The following is a 21,467-nucleotide window of genomic DNA, read 5'->3' on the forward strand; positions in this document are numbered from 1 at the left end:
ATTAAATAAAAATATATGTATTTAACACAATTATGTATAATGACGACCGGTAATAGGATTTTCATTTTTCACACAGATTTTATCATGTTTCGCGCGCTCGTGCATGAATTATATTATTGCTTCACGGCAATTAGCGTAGACAAAAAACATGCACTTATGTATACACCAATATAGAATGCCAATTTTAGCGATAGTAGATTCGGTATTGGTAGCTACCGATATAAAATAGCGCGTAATAAATATAGCCAATTGTTCAAATCGTCGATCCAGAAACAGATGGATCTCGATGTTAACTCGATACAATGTACGGATACATGGATCGTTGCTCGGGAATGATGTAATTGCACCGACAAATGGAACATACTCGTGCGCAATGCATCGTGGTACTTTCAGATTGAAAAGCGTACCTTTCACGTTTGCATTTATATTTTTAAAGCGAGTCGTCATTAATTATCCTATCGTATTCAGTGATAAAAAAAAGAACATATCCTGACATACATCAACAGAAATTTTTAAAATTAAAATTAAAGAAGAACATGCAAAATTTAATATATAATACGTATATACCACGAAGAGATGTAAAATGATACAGACTGAATTTTGATTTAATTTAATGGAGAATATGCTTGAATCTCTGCTCCTCGAAAAAGCATATGACGTGTCATATAAAAATTTAAATTTTTGATGCGTAATGCACATGGTCTTTTCATAAAAATAAATTAGAGAAAAGATAAGAGGTGCTAGCACGGTAGGTAAAGCGCATATTTTATTAAAATTCAAGCTTTTTTAATCATATTCGGTTCTTTCTTTAGACATCTTTAGCTCCATTTTAAAAACTTTAATAATGAATATAAATAAAGTGACGTAACGTAAAGTCAAATAAGATTAATAATAGTTTAATAATGTTAAACTAGAAAAATCTTAACGATGAATTAACAAGTTGAAATCTGTCTACAGTTTTCGTGCGCGATTATATATTTGTTGAGAATTCAAATAAATACCTACTAATAGATAGTATTAGTAGATAGTAATAAAAATTCCAGTGCCGGAAATACTACGCATTTAGAATTTTTACCTTTTGCGATAGTCCGTGACTCAACAGAATGGTATGGAAACGAAAAACTCTTAGGCGACACAGATAAACAGGCAGAGATCGTTGTGGGATCTTGCACGCGCGTCTTTCTTTCTACGCGTGTTGGATGGATTACAAAATCTGTTTAGACATGTTGAGAATTCTTAACGATTGGAATAGAAAATACTGACGCATTTTCTCCAAAATTTTTGTTCGTTCTTTACATCGCGTTCTATTACATCCAGGATTTATTACGAAAAATAGCAAAATTTCACAGTAAAAGTCAACTGACACGCACAGTCTGATGGAGAAAGTTCGCTAAATAATTGTAGCGTGTTAAAAATCCCGTATGTCCCACAGCAGAGCTTTGTTTCCGTTTTTTTTTCGTCACCCTCTTTGTCCGTTGCATCTGTGAATCGCATTTCAAGCATTTCGAGTGAAAGAAACTCTATGCACTTGGTAATATTTTACTGCATTCTTTCGATAGACCGACAACTTTATATAGGGTTTATTATAATTATTAACGATAACGTAGATGTTTCTATGTAATATAATTACAAAAAAAAAGAATTTTAATCAATCAGGAATTTTAATTAATCTTAAATTTCGATAATATTTTAATTTCATTTTATTTAGATTATTTTAAGTAATTTATAAATTATTTATAATTTAAGGAAGCAATTTATAAGTTAATTATTAATAATTTAGGAGGTAATTTATGTTGAAAAATATTAAATAGCAGAAAAAAGAGCTTCATTATGCGATATTTAATAATATTAATATTCTTCTCATAAAGTTTAATCGTAAATTGCGACGTAATGTTACGGTATAAGAAATCGCGTGCGCGAATTTAAGTCTAGACATTAATATCCAAGTTCGTTGTTATTTCATCATTGATTTTAATCTTACATGAGCGCGTGCTAACGGAAAGATCCAATTCACTTTCAAAATGTGTGAAACTTTATCTCGTTAACCCGAAAAACCGTTGTATCACGTTGTATATTGTTTGATCAATGAAGGGGCATTGCACGCTTAACTTGCGTAGCGAAACTAAACGTTTCTCGTGATCGATAACGTTTGTTTTGACGTTTCTGTAACGTAGCAACGTAGAAACACAGACGATTCTTAAAGTCATTGGACTTAAAATATTTCTTAAGATAAAGACGCGCATTTCAATTTTATGTTAGGAATTGAATGCAATAATAATTAAATCTCAGCGGATTTTCGTTAAATAAACAAAAAAAATATGGACGTCAAGAAAATACATGAAAACGAGTAGAGAAATTAATACAAAAACATTTGTTTTATATATATAAAACAGGTGTTTTTGCGTAAATTATTGAAAAGTAATTAAATAAATTATACGGCAAAAAGGTTTTTGTAAAATTAAATCTAAAAAATTTTCCATTACAAATTTCTTTCCTTCTAAAATATATGAAATATATATTTCGCAAATTATCAAAGCGATTTTAAAAACGAATAGATACTATAATATTTTATAAATACATTACACAGACCTGTAAAATTATAGCTGAAAAATCTACTGAGATTTTATAATTTTTATACGTACAGCTAATAATTATTTCATACGGAACTTTTGCTGCACATTTACAAAAATTGAAAAATATGTCGCGAAGGCCAATTGCGTGTAGAGACGGTATCTCAGTTCGGTATTTTACCACGAGTATGCATTTCACATATCATTTAGCGGACCAATTGAAAGTCGAGTACACACAGTGCAAGCCTTGTCTCTCCGATCCCTCTTTTGCCCTCTGCATTATTCTCTCGTTGCCCTCGAGAAACGTAACGCCGTCGAGACGCACGGTGAGACGAATTCCTGCGAAGTATCTGGCGTGTCGCCCCGCTGACCTGGCTAATGTCACGGGAGTCAAAAGAACGATAAAAAAGGGTTCCTTGTATGAGAGAAGCCGAGTCGCACTGTCGGCTGCAGGCAAACGTTAAACTGTAAATTACCGATAACGCGGTTGCGGCGTCGAGGTCCGATGCGTCTCGAGCGCGGAAATACACGCATTCGAGAATTCATTCGCGAATTATCCGCGCTTCGCGCGCGAAGAGAGCGGGACTCGCGCGCATTTTTAAGGTCGTCGGTTCCCAGCAGCCTCGCGATAAATCACTACGACGAGAGACGCGTCGTCAGCATTTCAGCGCGAGGTAAGCGAGCGAATCGCGCATCCATCATCGTCGCGAACGACAACGACGACAACGACGGAGATCGAAAGCACGAATTTGCCGGCGACACTCGACTACTACCGTACGAAATCGACGATCGCCTAAGCGATTACCTGTATAAATTGCACATCTGCGTAGTAGACAAATTTATTCTACTAGATATATTACAAAAGCTAATGCGCGAATATATATTTACGAATAGATTTTATGGTGGAAATATGTTCTGCATAAAATTCGGAGTCGATTCTTTTTCTACGAAAATTTAATTAAACATTTTAGATTTTTCCTCAGCATTTTAATTTCCAATGTAAAATATCTTAGTATATAATTAATATAGCTCATTAGTCGTAGATTCAACAAAAATTCAGTAGAAGCCTAGTACTAAATTTCTTCTTACAATCAAGATCAAATACCACATATTAATTAAGGAATAATATGGAGTCCAAGACATAGATGAATATCGGGAAAAAGAAGATGGACAAGGAATCATATAGATAGAATAAAGCAAAGGCGCCAAATGGGTCAAAATACAAGAAGATAACCAGAGAGACCACTTAAGCTTTGGGAAGAAAGTTATACTTCTTTATCTTTCAGGAAAAGAAAACGATCGATAGCAAAGCAGAAAAAGTATTGAAAGACAAAACGTTCTACAGTAAAAAGAACACATTAAAAAATCGCTTATGAGAAAAAAAATCTTAATGGTGAACTTCTGACTATGTATTCTCCTATTGAATTGCCGTCATCTCACGATTTTATAATTACAAAATAGTTTTTATTATTACACGAGCAATTATAAAATATTTATAGAAACATGCATTAAAAATATATTTAGAAGATATAACATTTTTATAAAACTATTTATCATTCTCGGCATATATTCATATCTCGTAAATTTTCACGAAAAATATCGCATTGTCACCCGAAGCATGGAATAAAAAGTGCACCTGCGTCTTTGCACGCAAACACATGACACATAAGATTATGCTTGTTTCAGAACGCAACTAAAATATAGTACAAATAAATGCTGCTTTTGTACGTATATGTAAAGTTTTGAAAATGTTTACCATTTGGAAAACATTTTGCATGTTTTCATATAGAATTGGTCGAGCATTTGCATTTTAGCGCTACATTACATTATCAAGAATTTTCTTTTTTTTATTATTCGTTTCTAAAGGAAAAAAAGAAAAAACGAAAGAGAATAGAAATGTGGCCAAATAGCACGACGCGATTATGTAACTACAAGCTTGCAGAAATTACTTTCTAAAAATGTAAATTTTGTTGCGATTTTTAAATGCATATTACGCGTTGGATCAAAAAATAACATTGGAAAAAATAAATATGATTTAAAACCAAATATTTGAATTGCAGAAAAGGTTGTTTTTCACTTTGAAAAAAATATTTTTATATAGATGTAAATAAATCTGTAATGAAGAATTTTTATCTTCATTTCTTTAATACATTAAAATATTAAACAAAATATTAAATTACACTTTCCCTTCAAAATATAGTGTATTTGATACATTTGCGATTCTTTTATATTTCGAAATAGTTTTATTGAGGATTTTTCAAAGCGAATACCTATCATTGCAAAAATTCTCTAGCGAATTTATGTGCATCAGACTAGGAAGAAATCCTCACGAAGTTTTAATTTGCGTAAGGTAAAAAGTTGTAAGTGTTTAAACTCTAGTCGCGTAATATCGATGTTAATGTCATCGCCATGTGTTCGCGATAAAACTTTCAAGTACTTGAGGATTCAACACACATAAAAGCAATCGTTATAAATCGTAAATGACGATTACTGAATTTTTCAGATCACTGTGGAATTGATGTTATAATTACTTTTTGTGGTATATGTATATTTTTTTGATCGCAAGATTATTAAATTTTAAGAAATTCATATCAGAATTACGAATTTATCTCAATAAGTAAGTAAATTTAAAAAAAAGTCAGTTTATATTGTTAATATTCATTTTTTATTTATAGATAATCTATAGACTGTAATAAAATTGTCTAAATTAAAAAAAAAAGAAATTAAAAAATATTTACTGCTAAAAGATAAATTTTTAAATATTATATAATGCGTCAAAATTTTTTTGACAATATTAATTGCGCTGTGAAATAAATCTTTGTAGATATAATCATGTGTACCAAATGAACAAACATAAGTATGTATATTCAATCCATTTTAAAATTTTTATTTCGAAAGGAAAATTGAAGTCATATAATTTATTTTGATGGTAAACAATTGAGCGTGTTTGCAAAACTATGAAAATATTGTTTTGGGTTTCATTCGAAAAATTGTTGTACAATTTTTCATTTTTGGTATAGGAGTTCCCAATAATTCTGCGACAATAATTAACAAAATTTAAACTTGACTGGTGAAGATCAGAAAATTGTGGCGATAAAAATTATGCTACTACACAATACATAGCTCAATAGATTACATCTGACAAGATGCATATATGCATGAATGGCACACGATTCGGCATCATCGACAATGTATTGATGATCGTCGAATGTAACTACATAGATCGGAATGCGATTGTTCGGCATGGCTATATGGAAATACGGAGATCATCCATTTTAAAACTCTATTGAAAATAGTATAATATAAGATTATAATAACTCAAGTATATGTATATTAGAAATGCAAAAGAAACAGCTAAAGTTGATATGAATTATATGAGAAAGACAGTAATTAATTTCAAAAAATATTCTTATAAATTTTCTCTCTCTTTTCTCGCAGGTTGATTAGGTGAATTTTATATTACATGCGTATCGGAAAAATTCTGGATGTGTAAAAAGTTCGAAGAAAAAAATTTCTTAGAACCAAACTGAGGAAAAATTCTGGCAGCGGCAATAACCAGATTGATAGGTGAACGTTATGAATACAAATTCGAATACAAATACGAAGACTGTATAGCCGAACGGATATAGCAGCGACGACTTCCTGCAGCAGAAACGCGGCTCTCCCATCCGCCCACGGAAGGAAGAGCTTCCCATCGAACTCGTTAGCGTGCCAATGATGAACAATGACATCGTATTATCTGTATTATGCGACAACGCAGCTAATTCTCTTCGTTGTTTTTTGAAAAAGATTTTATTAGTTCATAGCATCGCAAATCATCAATAGATTGTCAGAATCAATGAATCATTTGAGAGAGGTGAATTAATTGTATTTTTTCGAACGGAATTTTTTCATCTGGGTTTTGTATCCAAATAACAAGATATAAAAATAATAAGTATAAAAATAAGTATAAAAATTCATCTCTATAATAAAAAATATTAAATTATAAATTAAAAAAAAAAAGATATCGTTTTATATTATTATTTCGTGTATAATATTTTATCTACGTATCTAATTCTTCACGTAAATACGAGATTGCACATCGATTTTGTGCAGTTGATTGAGAATCATTTCTCTTAATTGCCTCACTGTTCACGATAATTCAACAAACGGCAAACAAACAAAATTATTACTAAAATTTATCCTGCCTTAAGCGACAGAAAATTCAAACGAACATTTTAACAAACGTGTGCCGTATATGTGTGTGTTGGCATGCGATAAAAGCGACAGCTCGCACCGTACTTGTCCACTAATTGCATTCCGTTATGTACATCGTGGCGGCCTTAATGCGACGCCGGTTCCGGTTTCCGATACGACGGCAGTTTTTGCCGCATGTGAAATTTCGACAACGCCTCCCGGACGCGGATGCAATTTATCAGTGCACACGCACGATATATCATATGTACACATACACACCCGCTCTCTAACAAGTTCATTTAGCTTTCTAGATGAGAGAGAAGCGTGACCGTGCGGTCACAGCAACGACAGAAGATGGCACACGTGCAAAATTTAATTATAAGCGCGAACCGTTGCGCGTAGCCTGATATACATGTATACATGCTTCCATCAAAATGAAATTTTGGTTAGCGACGGATCAGTCGTGCGATAATCTACTGTCACGTTTATTGAGTTCCCGCAGTCCGCTCAATATGATTTCTGTCCGCCTGTTCAAATTTTATAACGTTCGATGTCCTAAAAGCTCTTCAATCTTAATCATATAAGTTTCTTTAAACGAGAAAATAAAGTGATCACAAATTTTGTGAAATGATTTTCAAATAGCGTAAAAGCAATAAGAAGAAATTATAGACTCGAAGATGAAAAGATAAAAATATTGTGCGGACACATGCGGATGACATTCTGATAGCTAAGAATGAAATAATCTAGCGACTTTTTTATAGATTCAATCAAAGAGTTAGTGAAGTCAACACATAAATATTAAAAGTCAATGACAATCGAAAAAGCCTATCCGATGCAAGCCAGCAGTCAAGGCGATCACAATAAAACAAATATCTTTTTTCAATTACCTTGACGTTAATAGGCAAACAGCTGACAATCAGAGAAGCTCGCACCAATAAAAATGTTTTAGTATGAGGTCATTTAGTTATATGTGTGAAATATCATGTGAAGTTTATATCAACAGAAAACAATATTCGTATATATGAACCGCTTAATTATAATTTAATTTAATTATAATTTAATTACACAGCAGAAACAAGAATGAAAACATCCAAAAATAAATATTAAGAACAGAAATAAGAATTTTTAAGATGGATTACGATGTTACTCTGGACAACAGAGTGATAAATGATGAAATTAAACAGAAATGTAAAGTATGTAATGTACTCGATAAGAGGAAGAAAACGCGAATGGAATGTAGATAGAATGAGTGAGGAGCATTTAACGAAAATTGTAAAAGACAAAATTCACAAAACAGAAGATCGTCAGTAAATCACCTAAACGAATATTTGGAAATTAATTTCTCAAAAAGCAGATTAGGCATGAAATTAGAAAATTACAAGGTTCATCTAACGTGGAAAAAAGAGAAAGATTTCAAATAAATACTTCTCTTTCACGCATTTCACACATTTACATAAATATTTCTTCTGTCTCTTTTTCTGTCATAAGATTAAGCCATTTCTTTAAAAAAATTAGATTTGTTATATTAAAAAATAAATTTATAAAAACATCTGCAAAGAATTCAGAAATGTATGGCTATATTTTTTTCTTTATTTAATATAAAGAAATGAATGAGAGAAAATGAAAGAATTTGTTTTATTAATATAATAAAAATATAGAAAATAATTTTACAATTATTTTGTGAATTTTTCATTTATATAGTTTTCAAAGTGTTGTTTATTAAATAAGATTGTTTTTTTGTGCAACTGACACTATGAGATGAAAATGCAAAAGCGCATAATGCATTTCTATTTAATTTTTGCGTTTTTGCTAGAATAAAAAAGTCGAGTCTAACGACCTTCAATTTAACTACTAATTGTTAGGTTACTCTAAAGCCTCGGAGCGCATTTAAATGCATGAAGTTGTCTTTCATTATATACACGTCCTCACTTTATTTCCCGTACGCTAGCATACCTCTAGCAAAAGGACCCAATATATTCCCTGAGAAGCACAAATTATCATCGTATTTCGCACTTTTTCACGTATAAATCTGTACAGGGAGAAAATGAATGTCGTAACGCTACGACTCAAATTACTTCGAGGCCAAATTACAGAAGAAAATAAAGAATATATAATAAAACTTCCACAATATTTTTTGTCAAATAAAAATAACGTATAAATGACAAATGTTATATCTACATTATATTTAGTATAAATTTCCTGCATTTTTCTTCATTGATTTCACTACAATTAATTTTAATATAACTTAAAAAATATTTTATATTAGATAAAAGATTGATTCTGTTTTTTATTTGCATGCACTTCTGTTCTAAAAGTACAATATTTTGTCCAAAACTAGAATAACAAATGTTTTATGTTCTTGGGATATCACAGTATATAACAGAAAACATTTGTTAATACCTCGTTTTTATTCGTTAAAATATCGTAAAACTTTTAAAGCAGGACCGCATACAAATAAAAATCAACTAATAAATATGTATTTAAATTATATTAAAATTAACTATAACTAAAATAAAATCAATAAAAAAAAATTTCAAAATTCAAAAAATTTAGAATAAATATAGTTTTGAGATGCACGCAGAATTGAAAAATAAAATAATGATAATGTTATAATAATAACAAAATAATCAGTATATGTTATATATTTTTCTGTTTTATTTAAACTAAAAAAATGTTTTAAAATCTTTTTTTAAATAAAATAATTGTGTAACAAACTCTATAAAAAATTTAAAGCACATTCCGGAAATACATTTTTCAAATAATTTTTAAATTTTAAATTCTCAAAATTTTAATGCGGTACGATGGTTTCAAATTATTCCGCGATCAAACTATCATGATTAAACTATCGCCGATCAATGTTGCATCTAGTTGTATAAATAGATACGATAGGCGAAGTTGATACTTCTCGGAAAATCTCGAACATTAACTTTTGATCGATAACCATTCGCGTGTCGATACTGGGTTACTCACGGGCACGACCTCAGCGGGTATAAGCGTGTAAAACGCATAAGCGTCTGGCTATTAAGGTCAATCCTCTCCAGCGCCAACGTCTCGCATGTGATTAAACTCATTCTGCGACGCAACGTCAATATGTTTGCATACTACATGTTCAAAAAAGGAACATTCAGATTATACATACTATATTGATTTAAACTTTGAAAATGCAATTTACTATAAATACAATCTTGGAATAAAATATAGTTTTCATAAATATATACATATCATTATGTCCTCTTGAAAAAACAATACATTTATAAACATATAATATATATATATATATATATATATATATATATATATTAATATATATATATATATATATATATATATATATTAATTAGTCACTTTGTTATATGTTAAGTGAATTAGTTTAGTGATCTTTTTTAAATATGGATTACTTATTAAAAACTACTATTTATTAAGAACTTTTTAATATAAAAAATGATAATTTTAAAAAAATTTTATATAAAATTTTTAAGAAGATAAAATAAAGAGATATTAGCAAATTATAACTATTTATTTAATAATATAACTTCTTACGGCCAACTCTTTATTCAAATTATACATAGATTAATTTTTATAAAAACTTAAATGAAAAACTATTAAATTATATTATTAAAGTTTTAATCTTTTGAATTTTTAAATTGTATATTTTTTATAAATCTGAAAAAAATATTTCCAAATCTTTTTTACTGTTTCAACGTGATAACGCGGCTGACTTTTAAATTTAAAAGCGCAATTTTTTAATTAAATTAAATAAAAATATTCCTTCAGTCACTTAAACAATGCCACCAGTTAGTTAATTCTTTTTATATTTTATAGAAACATATTTTTTATTATTATATAGATAAAAGAAAAATATAAAATATTCTTCAATTTATCTCATAAAATTAAATATTTTTCAATTCCATCGTATTTTATAAATAATCTCTCATGCTTATAATTGTGCTATCATGTATTTTTCCACAACACGTTCATCAAAAGCAGATTTAAGTTGTCTCGCTGATATTTCGATTGAGATACAGTTCCATGATTTGATACAGAATATTTTGAAATATATATCATATAGAAACTAATCTTAAAAGTTCGATAGAAAATTTGGATAAAGACGCTGTTCTGTTATCTCAAAGCTCTTACTATCAAAGAGCTTAGCTCTATAAAAAATAAAGCAAAGGATCAAGAAAATCGACTGCTGCTTCTGTTGGTAAAGTGTATTCCTTATCCAACAATCTACTATGAAACGCTAGCTTAAGCTTTTTGATATCAAAGACATATACGCACAGTAAAAAGTCGATGTACATAACAGTGATCCATTGCAATCTAGTATCGCTGTAAGAAGATGAGAGCAAGAGAGGATTTGTAAAATCTGCTAACGAGAAAACGTGTTATTCATTTTAGTTTCGACATTGATTCTTTTCATTTTTATATCATATTTATTCATAAAATAAAGTATAGAACAAAAAATACTTTTTTTGGAAAAAAATTCGTAATAAAAATGAAATTCTGCTAAATCGTATATATTAAAAAAAAATTAGGCATGACATTTAATCCAATTTTCTTTACGGAGTTTTCTTACAAGACACACAAATAAAATTGAAGAAATTATAAAATTCTATTCACATGAACTTAATCGACAGCAAGACTTATAATGAACAAAATTAGTCATATTGTTCGAATTTTTTTAGAAAGAGATTGAACGTCGTATAACTTCTTGGCATATATGCATGTACGCGATTACCTCCGTCGCCATCTCGCCGCAATTTCATTTTATCATTAGCCGAGAAACTTCGAGGTAACACTAGCAAATCAAGAAGCTTGCTATTCAACGCAGAAAATGTTCTTATACGCAACAACTTGCATTTGCTCTTCTCTGATTAACTCTAATCGCACAAAAGAAAAGAAAACGACTCCCCCACGATATGCTCCTAATGAGAAAAATTCTTTTTCTTGTCACTCATCTACATCTACATAAAAATTGTAGAACACATATTATTTAAAAAAAAATTTATTAATATTAAATAAAATTAAATTATACTTAAAACATAAAAACATTGTATTTAAAAAAAGATGCAAATAAAAAACCAAAATAAATCTCGAATACACATAATTAAAGTTACACGAGATAATTAAAATTGCTATACCTGCGAGTGATAATTATTTCGTACATTGCATTATGATTCTCATCTAATTCTACATCTAATTAATAAATTCTTTCAACCTATTAAACTTCAAACTATTGAAGATATTTTTTCACTATAGGAAAGCAATAATGTGATATTAATTATGATTTATTTCATAACGAGTTTTATATTTTAATTATTTTATATTTAAATATAAATTAATATGAAAAGTTTTCAATTCAAAAACACGAGTAATATTGTAATTAGTACTTTTTAAATTTTGTATATTTTTTAATTTAATAAATTTAATTATGCTAATATAATCGAAGAATAAATTTTCAAAAAATAATTTTTAAGAGAATGTAAGTGCAGATTATGAGAAGAGACTCGTACATGGATCAATCACGTTTCAGAATAACTCAATTTAACCCTTTTACGGATATGCATTCGTAAGATAAATAAAATAAATGAAGTGAATTGGTGAATTAATAAAAGAAACCATAAAATTGTCAATAAGCAATCTCCGCATCACAGCACAAAATTATTAACGACAGCAGTGTTTCGCAAAATTTACGTTTGGTCGTCTATTAACCAGCCAGTTAAAAAAATTAAAATTTAACTTGAAACTTAGAAAGGAACAAACGAGCATCGGATGACTGCTGCTTATATATATTAGTGAAAATACAACTAAACTTTCCGAATGCAGCCAAGTGTGCGAGAGCATGTTTCGATATCTATCACAAAAAAATAAATATATGAACATGATAAACCGAACCAATATTTTATACATGATTTTAACGGATATTTTGCTATGAAAAAAATTTACTTACAATAGAATATTAAATAAAATTATTGAAAACAAATTATTTTATTTAACGAACAAATGCATGATGTTTAAATTATTAACGTCTGCGTCAGAATGTTAAAAATGTGCTATTTTTTATATTTTTATTTTTAAAAAAACTTAAGTTTGATATATATATATAACGCATTCTACGAAAAAATACAAAAATCCTGACAACGGTTGTACTTTCGATATATTTTAAAATATATGCTTAGCATCGAGAGACATGATATTGCGCCCAACTCAATTTTCCACGAGTCGAGCGAGATTTAAATCAAAGGTAGAATCGTCTTAGGAATTGACGCACCCAACTTGCAGGTACTTCTCTCTTCGAATCAGAAGGGACATGTGAAAGCTTAAACTGCGTCTGTGAATGACTTTATATCGATTGAAGCAGACATTTGAAAGATTTCATGATTTGGCGGAAGCGATCGTCGATAAATGCACACGTTCTTTCTGTTTTTTCTTATTATATGATATAAAGTTCAATCGAGATTTATATGTAAAATGATTAAATGCATTGTTTTTCTCTATTAGAATTTTAATTAATTTTTAGAGAAGGCATTAGCAAACATTAGATTTGTAACGTAAATTATTTAAAATACTTTTTTCAAGTTTCGTTTATGCTCGAGACTCAAACACATCTCATCGTGTTATTCAATGATATAGATAGGTGCACAAAGTTATAAATGTGCGCGACGCGTCTCTTCCTCTCTCTTATGGACCGTGAGAAGAGTTATAAGTAGGACTGAAAAAGTCATAAATGAGAGCGGAACCAAACTCTCGAATATGGCCTTCATTGCATAGCCAATGCCCTCCAGGTGGAAACAGTCGTGGTTGCAATGAGATGGTAGAGAGTGCATCATTGATCATATGTTTAAGTCCCGTGTGATCACAGACACTGAGAGAAGAATCGACCGACTTATAATCATTTAAATACAAAGCTGCATTCATAAAATCAACCTAGATTAAAACACTAGATTAAAACACTACATTGTTTCTTTCTGATATGGAGAAAGCGTGTGTTAGATGAAAACTTATTTATGTATAAAGATCACATTTTCTACTAAAATATTCTTATATAAATAATAAATTAAACTTTGTTATATCTACAGTATATATATCTCAGAATTTTAATTCTATAAAATCCAATCGCTTCCAATCAAAATATATTAAATCTACACTGAAATAATCGTAGTTTTTTAGATCGTTTTTTATAAATAAATATAAATTTTTTATAAATAAATATAAATTTTTCAAATCATAAATTTGAAAATTAGATTCAGACAAAAATTATTCCTTTCATTTCCAGAAAATTGATCAAACAATCGCTGAGCCAGTGGATCTAAAGAGATCCATGTTAAAATGCTGAAGATTAATTTAGAAGAATTATTTAGCGTGGTAATCAAAATAATTAATTCATATTTTAATGATCAAGTTTTCTAGCAATGGGAAATAGCTTATATCGCAATTCACAAAAAAGGCAATTCTAATTGTAAATAAGTATAATACTAATTGTAATTGTTACGGAAGAATATCGGTGATTAATACGTTGAATAGATTATATGAAAGGATATGATTTAATTGAAAAGGATAATATTATCAGCATGAAGAAGAAAAATAAAATAAATTCAGATAGATCCATTATGTGTATTCTGTCTAAAATAGCTAATTGAAAAAAAAGATCGCAATTACAAAGAAGAGTTGGAAGGAAATAATAAAAGGAAGGCAACGAGTTCAAGGAACTTGAGATAACATCAGTGGATAATAAAAAGAATGAAAATTATATAGACATCGGATATAAGTTGGAAGTTGTGAGATATTCTAAACCGATTACATACATATATAATATGGAAATTAAACCGCAACATTTTTTGCGTTACAAATTTCTATTCATAATTTTTTTTTGTATTGGAAAATTTATAGTTTGGTTATAAAATACATAAAATCAATGTAAAATATATTTGGATTATTTCATTGATTTATGATGCCCTAGTTTTTCATCGTAGAATATTTTGCGATTAAGAAATTTGTGACAATATAATTTATATGTATATGTAATTTGTACAATATATATTTTATACGTAATTTAATTCAAAAAGAGCATCAAGTAAGTAGCACCGAAGCAAGTAATCGACCTTGCTGACGCGTTATACAAGGACATGGACATGGTTATTGCGCGTGTTCTAGATACGCTAAAGGATCTCGAGTTCTACAACAGAACTTCAATCTATCGCGCCTATCATCCATCGTGTTTGACCGCATAACACGTGACCAATTGCCACATTAGCTTGATTACTATGAAATTCTCTCGAATATTATTAATCACTTCAGATAATTAAAAAATATAATAATATATAATATATATAATAATATATAATAATCTCCATATACGTATACTCGTTTTTACGTAAAAGATAAAGAATAATTATTTATTTAAATTTTGCAATATATATAAATTATTCGTGAAATATATGTTTTACTTAACTATATTTATAATTAACTAAATAATTTTATATATTTTTTTGCGACATATGTAAATATAAATAGTAAAGAGTCAATGAAAAAAATATCTAAGGAAAGTTATTCTGTGTCACTGTAATGAACTGTGTCATTGATAATGTGACAAGTAAAATTTCTGTATGTAATTACTGCTCTCTTTTCTTTATATGTGTACTTACACTTTACAGTTATAAAATTTTTAAAATAAGAAATTAAAATTGTAAAAAATTATCGTTCGAATAACTTCATTATAATCCTTTCATCAATCTATTCATCAATCATTATTACATATTTCCTAAGAAACATGTCATGCTCTTCAAGAAACTTTTAAAATTGATTGCACGATCGAATTTGCGCAATATCAAAAGGAATATTGCACCATGGTCATACAAAAATTCAAGCGCAGTAAATCTTTTCAAAGAAGACTAAAACAGCAAGCGAAACGATTTATTTTAGCCATAAATCTGACACTTTATCAGGTCTTGCGTTCCACGTGTTACAAAGAATATATGACATAATTCATCGAGATCTTGTAATAAACCGCGTAATATAATAAAGTAAAGCTTCATTTTTCTAAATCTGAAGACATCGTTTATTCGATTTTTAACGTTATTAAATACAGAAATTTCTCATATTTTTCCTTCTCTTTTCAACCCTACAGTTCATAGAAATATAGATACGTTATATATGTATATCTAAATATTTAGAATATGTGCTTCGATTATTTAGATTATATCGTAATAAACATTAATGAAAAAAGAATTGTTAATTTTCTCTGTGAAACATTCCAACGTCCGTTTAAATTCATGCATTATTCCCATAAATTACATGCCATAATGAATTGGATCGACATTTAATGACGAAAACGATGCATTAATTGATTTTAACAAGATAATTATTTATCATGTATTGACTAGACTGATCGATTTTTATCGATTTATAATTAAATATCCTGATAGAGCTTCTGAAAAGGCGTTTTACCATGACGAAGTTCACGGCCGTACACCTGTTAAGAATGTATAGCAATTTGCGACCTATCTCTCGCTGTGAATCAGGATGGCGCACCCTATTTCGTTTTAATTTTAATCTCGACATCTCGTGAGATCGTACACTGCATTAAGTATGACGATGCATGATCCATGACAAAATTAATGATAGCGTTACTTGCTATTAATTCTCTCTGTAGAAATTCTTCTATTTGCTTTTATTACAAGTTTTACAACGAGTTTGGTCGATGGAATGAAGGAAAAATAACTATCGCATTAACGATAAAATGTAACAAATCTTAGTCATTACAACTATTTACGCACTTCAAATATGTGTGCTGTTTTACGAGTTTTAATTAAAAATAATGTCATTAATGTTTTCGATATCAGTTTCACACTGTGGCGTTAATTTTTCTATGTAGGTACTTTTTTGTTTTTTTCTATTCTTATATTTTTTTATTTAGAAGAGATTTTTCCATAAAAAAGTACGGACATTATTTAGAAATGTTAACTCATTAATCTTAATAAAATTAATTTTAAAATAAATTTTATCTTCATAGAGAATGATTAATTATATCTTTACTGCCAAAATTATAACTTTTTTCACTTTTAATGTGTTATATGATAAACGTTTAAATACAAAAACTAAATACAAAATAACATTTTCATAAGCGTAAATTAATTGCATAAAAAACTTCGGCGATACTTCGAATTTCTGATAGACGGTTTAAATGCTAAGGTTGATAGTAATAACGACAAGCTTAATTTTCATGAAAACACATGGTTTGAAAGAAAAATAAACGTGGGAAATTTCTGATTGAATTTGATCGAAAAAACAATGTTGTCATCAATAATACTCTTTTTCCACACAAAAACAGTCGCAATGTTATACGGATATCACCCAATCACGTTACTCAAAATCAGATAGATTATGTAGCAATCTTCAAATGAAGATCTATTAAACGTTCACAAGTGCAATGTATTAATGTTGCTCTTGATTATCATTTTTAGATGGAGAAATCAGTGTCAAGCTTAATACAGCTGTCGCGAAGAGGGAAAAGTTCAATTTAGACAGATTAGAAGCTGACATCAAGAAAATATTTCGCAAACACCTGGATGCAAAATTTATGCAATTAACTTTTACATCTACACAATATCGAAAACAACTTCTGCTCTTACATTAGCAAAACCATATTGTTAAGAACATCTGGCCTTAAACAATCATACGGAAGGAATTTCAAAAAATATCTGGATAGATAAGAGAAATGGCAATTAAGCTTAAGAAAAATTCTTGGTGAATTTCAATGCGCGATCAGCTAAGTGCAAAACTTTAGTGTGATGATAATGGTATCTAAGTTGCCGATAAAATATACGAGCGCTCTTTTGCCAGTCCGCACAATGATGTAATTTAATCGGGAGAAGTCGGCTGATATCTTTTTCTCCTTTTCTCTTTTTCTCTCGCGGTATAATCCAAACTTTCCTAAAATTATGGCCGACCACCGGCATTGGCAATCGCGTGCGATTGTGTGCAAGAATTATCTAGATCTAGCTCGAGGATGAGAAAACGTTGCATCGATAACAAATATAAATCATTCGGAAGTTGCACGATCCGCTTTTTCGCAGAGAGATACTCGCGATAGGTATCTATCATAGGATTAAGCTTCAATTATAAAAAATTTCCATTTAAAATATTTTTCTTATATATTAATAATAGCAGTAAATATATCTTTCTCATTATACATATAATATCTTTCTCATATTCTCTCTACATATCTCACACGCAATATAATATCTTTTAATACATATAAAAATACAAATGTTAAAATATTAATATATTTGCAATATTTGAACATGATATGCCGATATATGAATATGCAAAATAAAATATACCTCATGAAATTCATTTTGTCTTTCATAGCTCTGTCACCACGCTCCCTGGGTTATAAATATACAAATAATTGTATACGTGAACATAAATTAAAATCGACGACATAGTTGTTTAGAAGATGAAAGACCGGTGACCATCTTCGAGCCATTTTACGAGCTGCAAAATATGCATCTCAGAGATAAATTCTCGGCATAATAGGGTACAGGAAAAGCGAATAAAAGTTGAGGCAAGTAGCGGCGCCACCAAGTCGAGGAGTTCGCTTGAAATGAATATGTATTACAAGACTTATTTGATATCATTTATCTCCGGGCAAATCCAGCTTCCGGACGTTTGAGTCAACGCGAATCAAAATTCATCGCGATGACAAAGATGAATAATTTCTGTGAAAATAATATTGAAAAGCTGCTGGCTTTGACACCAGTGTTGGCAGGAATCTGTATATTTCACCCTTTGCATTTTAACTCGAAATGTGAAATTATCGTAATTAAAAAGCGGAAAAAAGTAATATAATTATGACTACGGGATTCCATGAGAGCGAAATCTTAATCTAACTCTAATGAAACTTTAAACTTGCGACTTAATTTAGGAAATATTATAAGAGAGGAGAATAATTGCTGAATACGAATAAATCCAATTTTTAAACTTTTCCAATCACTTGAAAATGTGATTATTAAACGAAATATCTTTGATTATTGTCCTCAATATATTGTATATATGATATCGATATTTGATATTTATATATATGCAAACTCTCTCTATTTTAATATGTCTAGTTTAATATGTATACTCTATTTTAATATGTTACATTGTAATATAATATACAAAATGCCACGTTAATAATTATATTAATAATTATCAAACTTAGTTAAGCCACGAATGATTTAAACATTGTTTCATATATATTTATAATGTTAATATTAAGATATAATAGATTTTTTGGTTTTAACCAAAAATTTTGGGTTTAACCAAAATAAATGAAGTAGTATTGAATAATTTCCGATATTTTGTTAAATATATCATTCCATGATGGCAATCATACATGCGATCACGTTAGTTTCAATGTGTAACAAGCGTTGAATAATTCTGTATCGGATAGCTACATGTGCTATTACAGTATCTATTATTCGCTTCAATACGATCAAACTATAATACGCTATGAATATGCACACTGTAGGAATAGTATTTCTATTATTATTCAAACAGTTTGCATCTCAGGTTAAATAATTTAACCTCCAAACAGATAGAATTATTAATAGTTATCAATGTTAAGGGATACATAAATTGCATATTTAATTGTAATTATTATAAAAAATTACCGCTTTTATATCAAAATTTTTATAAAAATATAAATTAGAAGAATTTATAGAGAAAGAGATAGGACATATAATACATTTTTTTCTTACTGGATCTCTTTCAAAGAATTTCAAAGTATATCTTTTTAACATAACTATTTTTACAAATATAAATGTATTTTCGATACAGATTCTTATTAAAATTTTAAAAATATAAAAAATATATTAGTAAAAATATTTTTATATACCTGAGATTCGATTTCGAAACATGTAAAATTATTTATTTTTTAAAATTAATCTGTAATATGACACAATGCTACTTGCTAGCATTAAAGAAGAAATAGTTGAGATGCTATCTAAATATGAATGATTAACAAAAAAGTATATTTAAAAATTAACATTACGAAAACAAAGACGGTAATCGAACATTGAAGAAAAATTTTTCACTCAGTAATGTAGGTGAAATTGAAATAATCTAGGAGTACATTTAAATATATTATACATTTAAATCGATCTGTTCGAAATCTCATCTATTGATGAATGTCAGAAAAAAATAACAAAAAGGATAATAATGGGGAAACAATTGCAAAATTATCACATATCTGAAAAGATCATAGAATAATTCGCAAGATGTATATATGTTGATGAGAACACACTCATATTCCTATATCATAACATATATCGATGAGACCTGAATAATAAAAATAGTCAAAAAACGAATAGATACATTTGAAATGCTGGAGACGTATGCTGAGAATTCTATAGACCAAATGATGAACAAATAAACCGATTGAGAGAACTGAATATCACAGAAAAGACTAAGAATATTCGGAATTTTTTAAAACTATTTCACGTCATGAGAAAAGCCGACAACTCTTTGAGAAAACCAGTGAATCGAGGAAAAATAGGAGGAAAATGAGAATGTTCACCTCGATATGTAGACCAAATTGCAAAAATGACAAGAACCTCAGTATATGATTGCATTCAAACGATAGAAAATAGAGAAGCATGGAGGCAACGAGTTCAAGAACTGTGATTTGCCAAGACCTATATCATTTTTGTTATGATGAAGAGCGAAACAAATACGAAGAGAAACATAAATAAAATATGTGAATATCTGATTGAAGTATAATAACCGATAACCGAAGTAAGGTCCGAGCAGAGGACGCTGTCAATGACTTTGGCGTGCCGGAGAAAAGTAAATATAGCACAGCTACCAAACCAGTTCTCTTAAAATAACTTGCGGTCCTAAGGAGCGCATTCTCCATTGCATCCACGGCTTTTTGGTATCAAAGAACATACGTGATCGACTGCTGGATGCCAATGTCGTGACATTTTGCCAAATAACTCAAATTTATTTTAAAAAAATATATAATAATTTGTATACGTCTGTATATTACATATACAGACAAATACAAGACAGCAATTATTAAACAATTATAAGATATATAATGTGACGGAGGAGAACAAATCGATGTTCTCTATACTTAAGTATTAATTATTTTATTGCAATTTTAATCGTGAATTTAATCGTGAAGTATTGTAATATAATCACTTTCTCCATTTACGAGTCAAATAATTAACTATTCAATTAATTAATTATCTGGAGCGTTAATTATAAAAGAGACATGATTAGAAACGAAGTGCATTTATTCTCAGCTCTACAAGTTTGTTGTAAAAGTTCTTGATTTCATGAAATTTTATATAAAATATTTGTTTAATAATTATTATCTTGTATAATTAATGTTTACATGTAACAAAGACTAATATGATATATAGTGTACTAGTCGAGCTGAGAATGAATGCACTTGGTTTCTAATCGTGTCTCTCTTTTATAATTAACGCTCCAGATAATTAATTATTTGACTCGTAAATGGAGAAAGAGATTATATTATACTTCACGATTAAATTCACGATTAAAATTGCAATAAAATAATTAATACTTAAGTATAGAGAATATCGATTTGTTCTTCTCCGTTATATAATTGCGTGCACCGCTTATCGAGCAAAGTTACAGTTATAAACACTAATAATAATCCGTAAGTGTAATAATTGAATGTCAACGACTACACGAATGTGTGCGTGGAAT

General features: G+C 29.2%; 1 protein-coding gene across 1 annotated transcript in view; it reads left to right on the forward strand.

The window, feature by feature from the left end:
- LOC105250067 overlaps positions 1-21,467 on the forward strand; it is a 146,333-nt gene that overhangs the window by 30,735 nt on the left and 94,131 nt on the right. The window lies entirely within an intron of this gene.

The sequence above is a fragment of the Camponotus floridanus genome, unplaced genomic scaffold (genome assembly GCF_003227725.1).
Source record: "Camponotus floridanus strain SB8 unplaced genomic scaffold, Cflo_v7.5 scaffold98, whole genome shotgun sequence".
Classification (NCBI taxonomy): Eukaryota; Metazoa; Arthropoda; class Insecta; order Hymenoptera; family Formicidae; genus Camponotus; species Camponotus floridanus.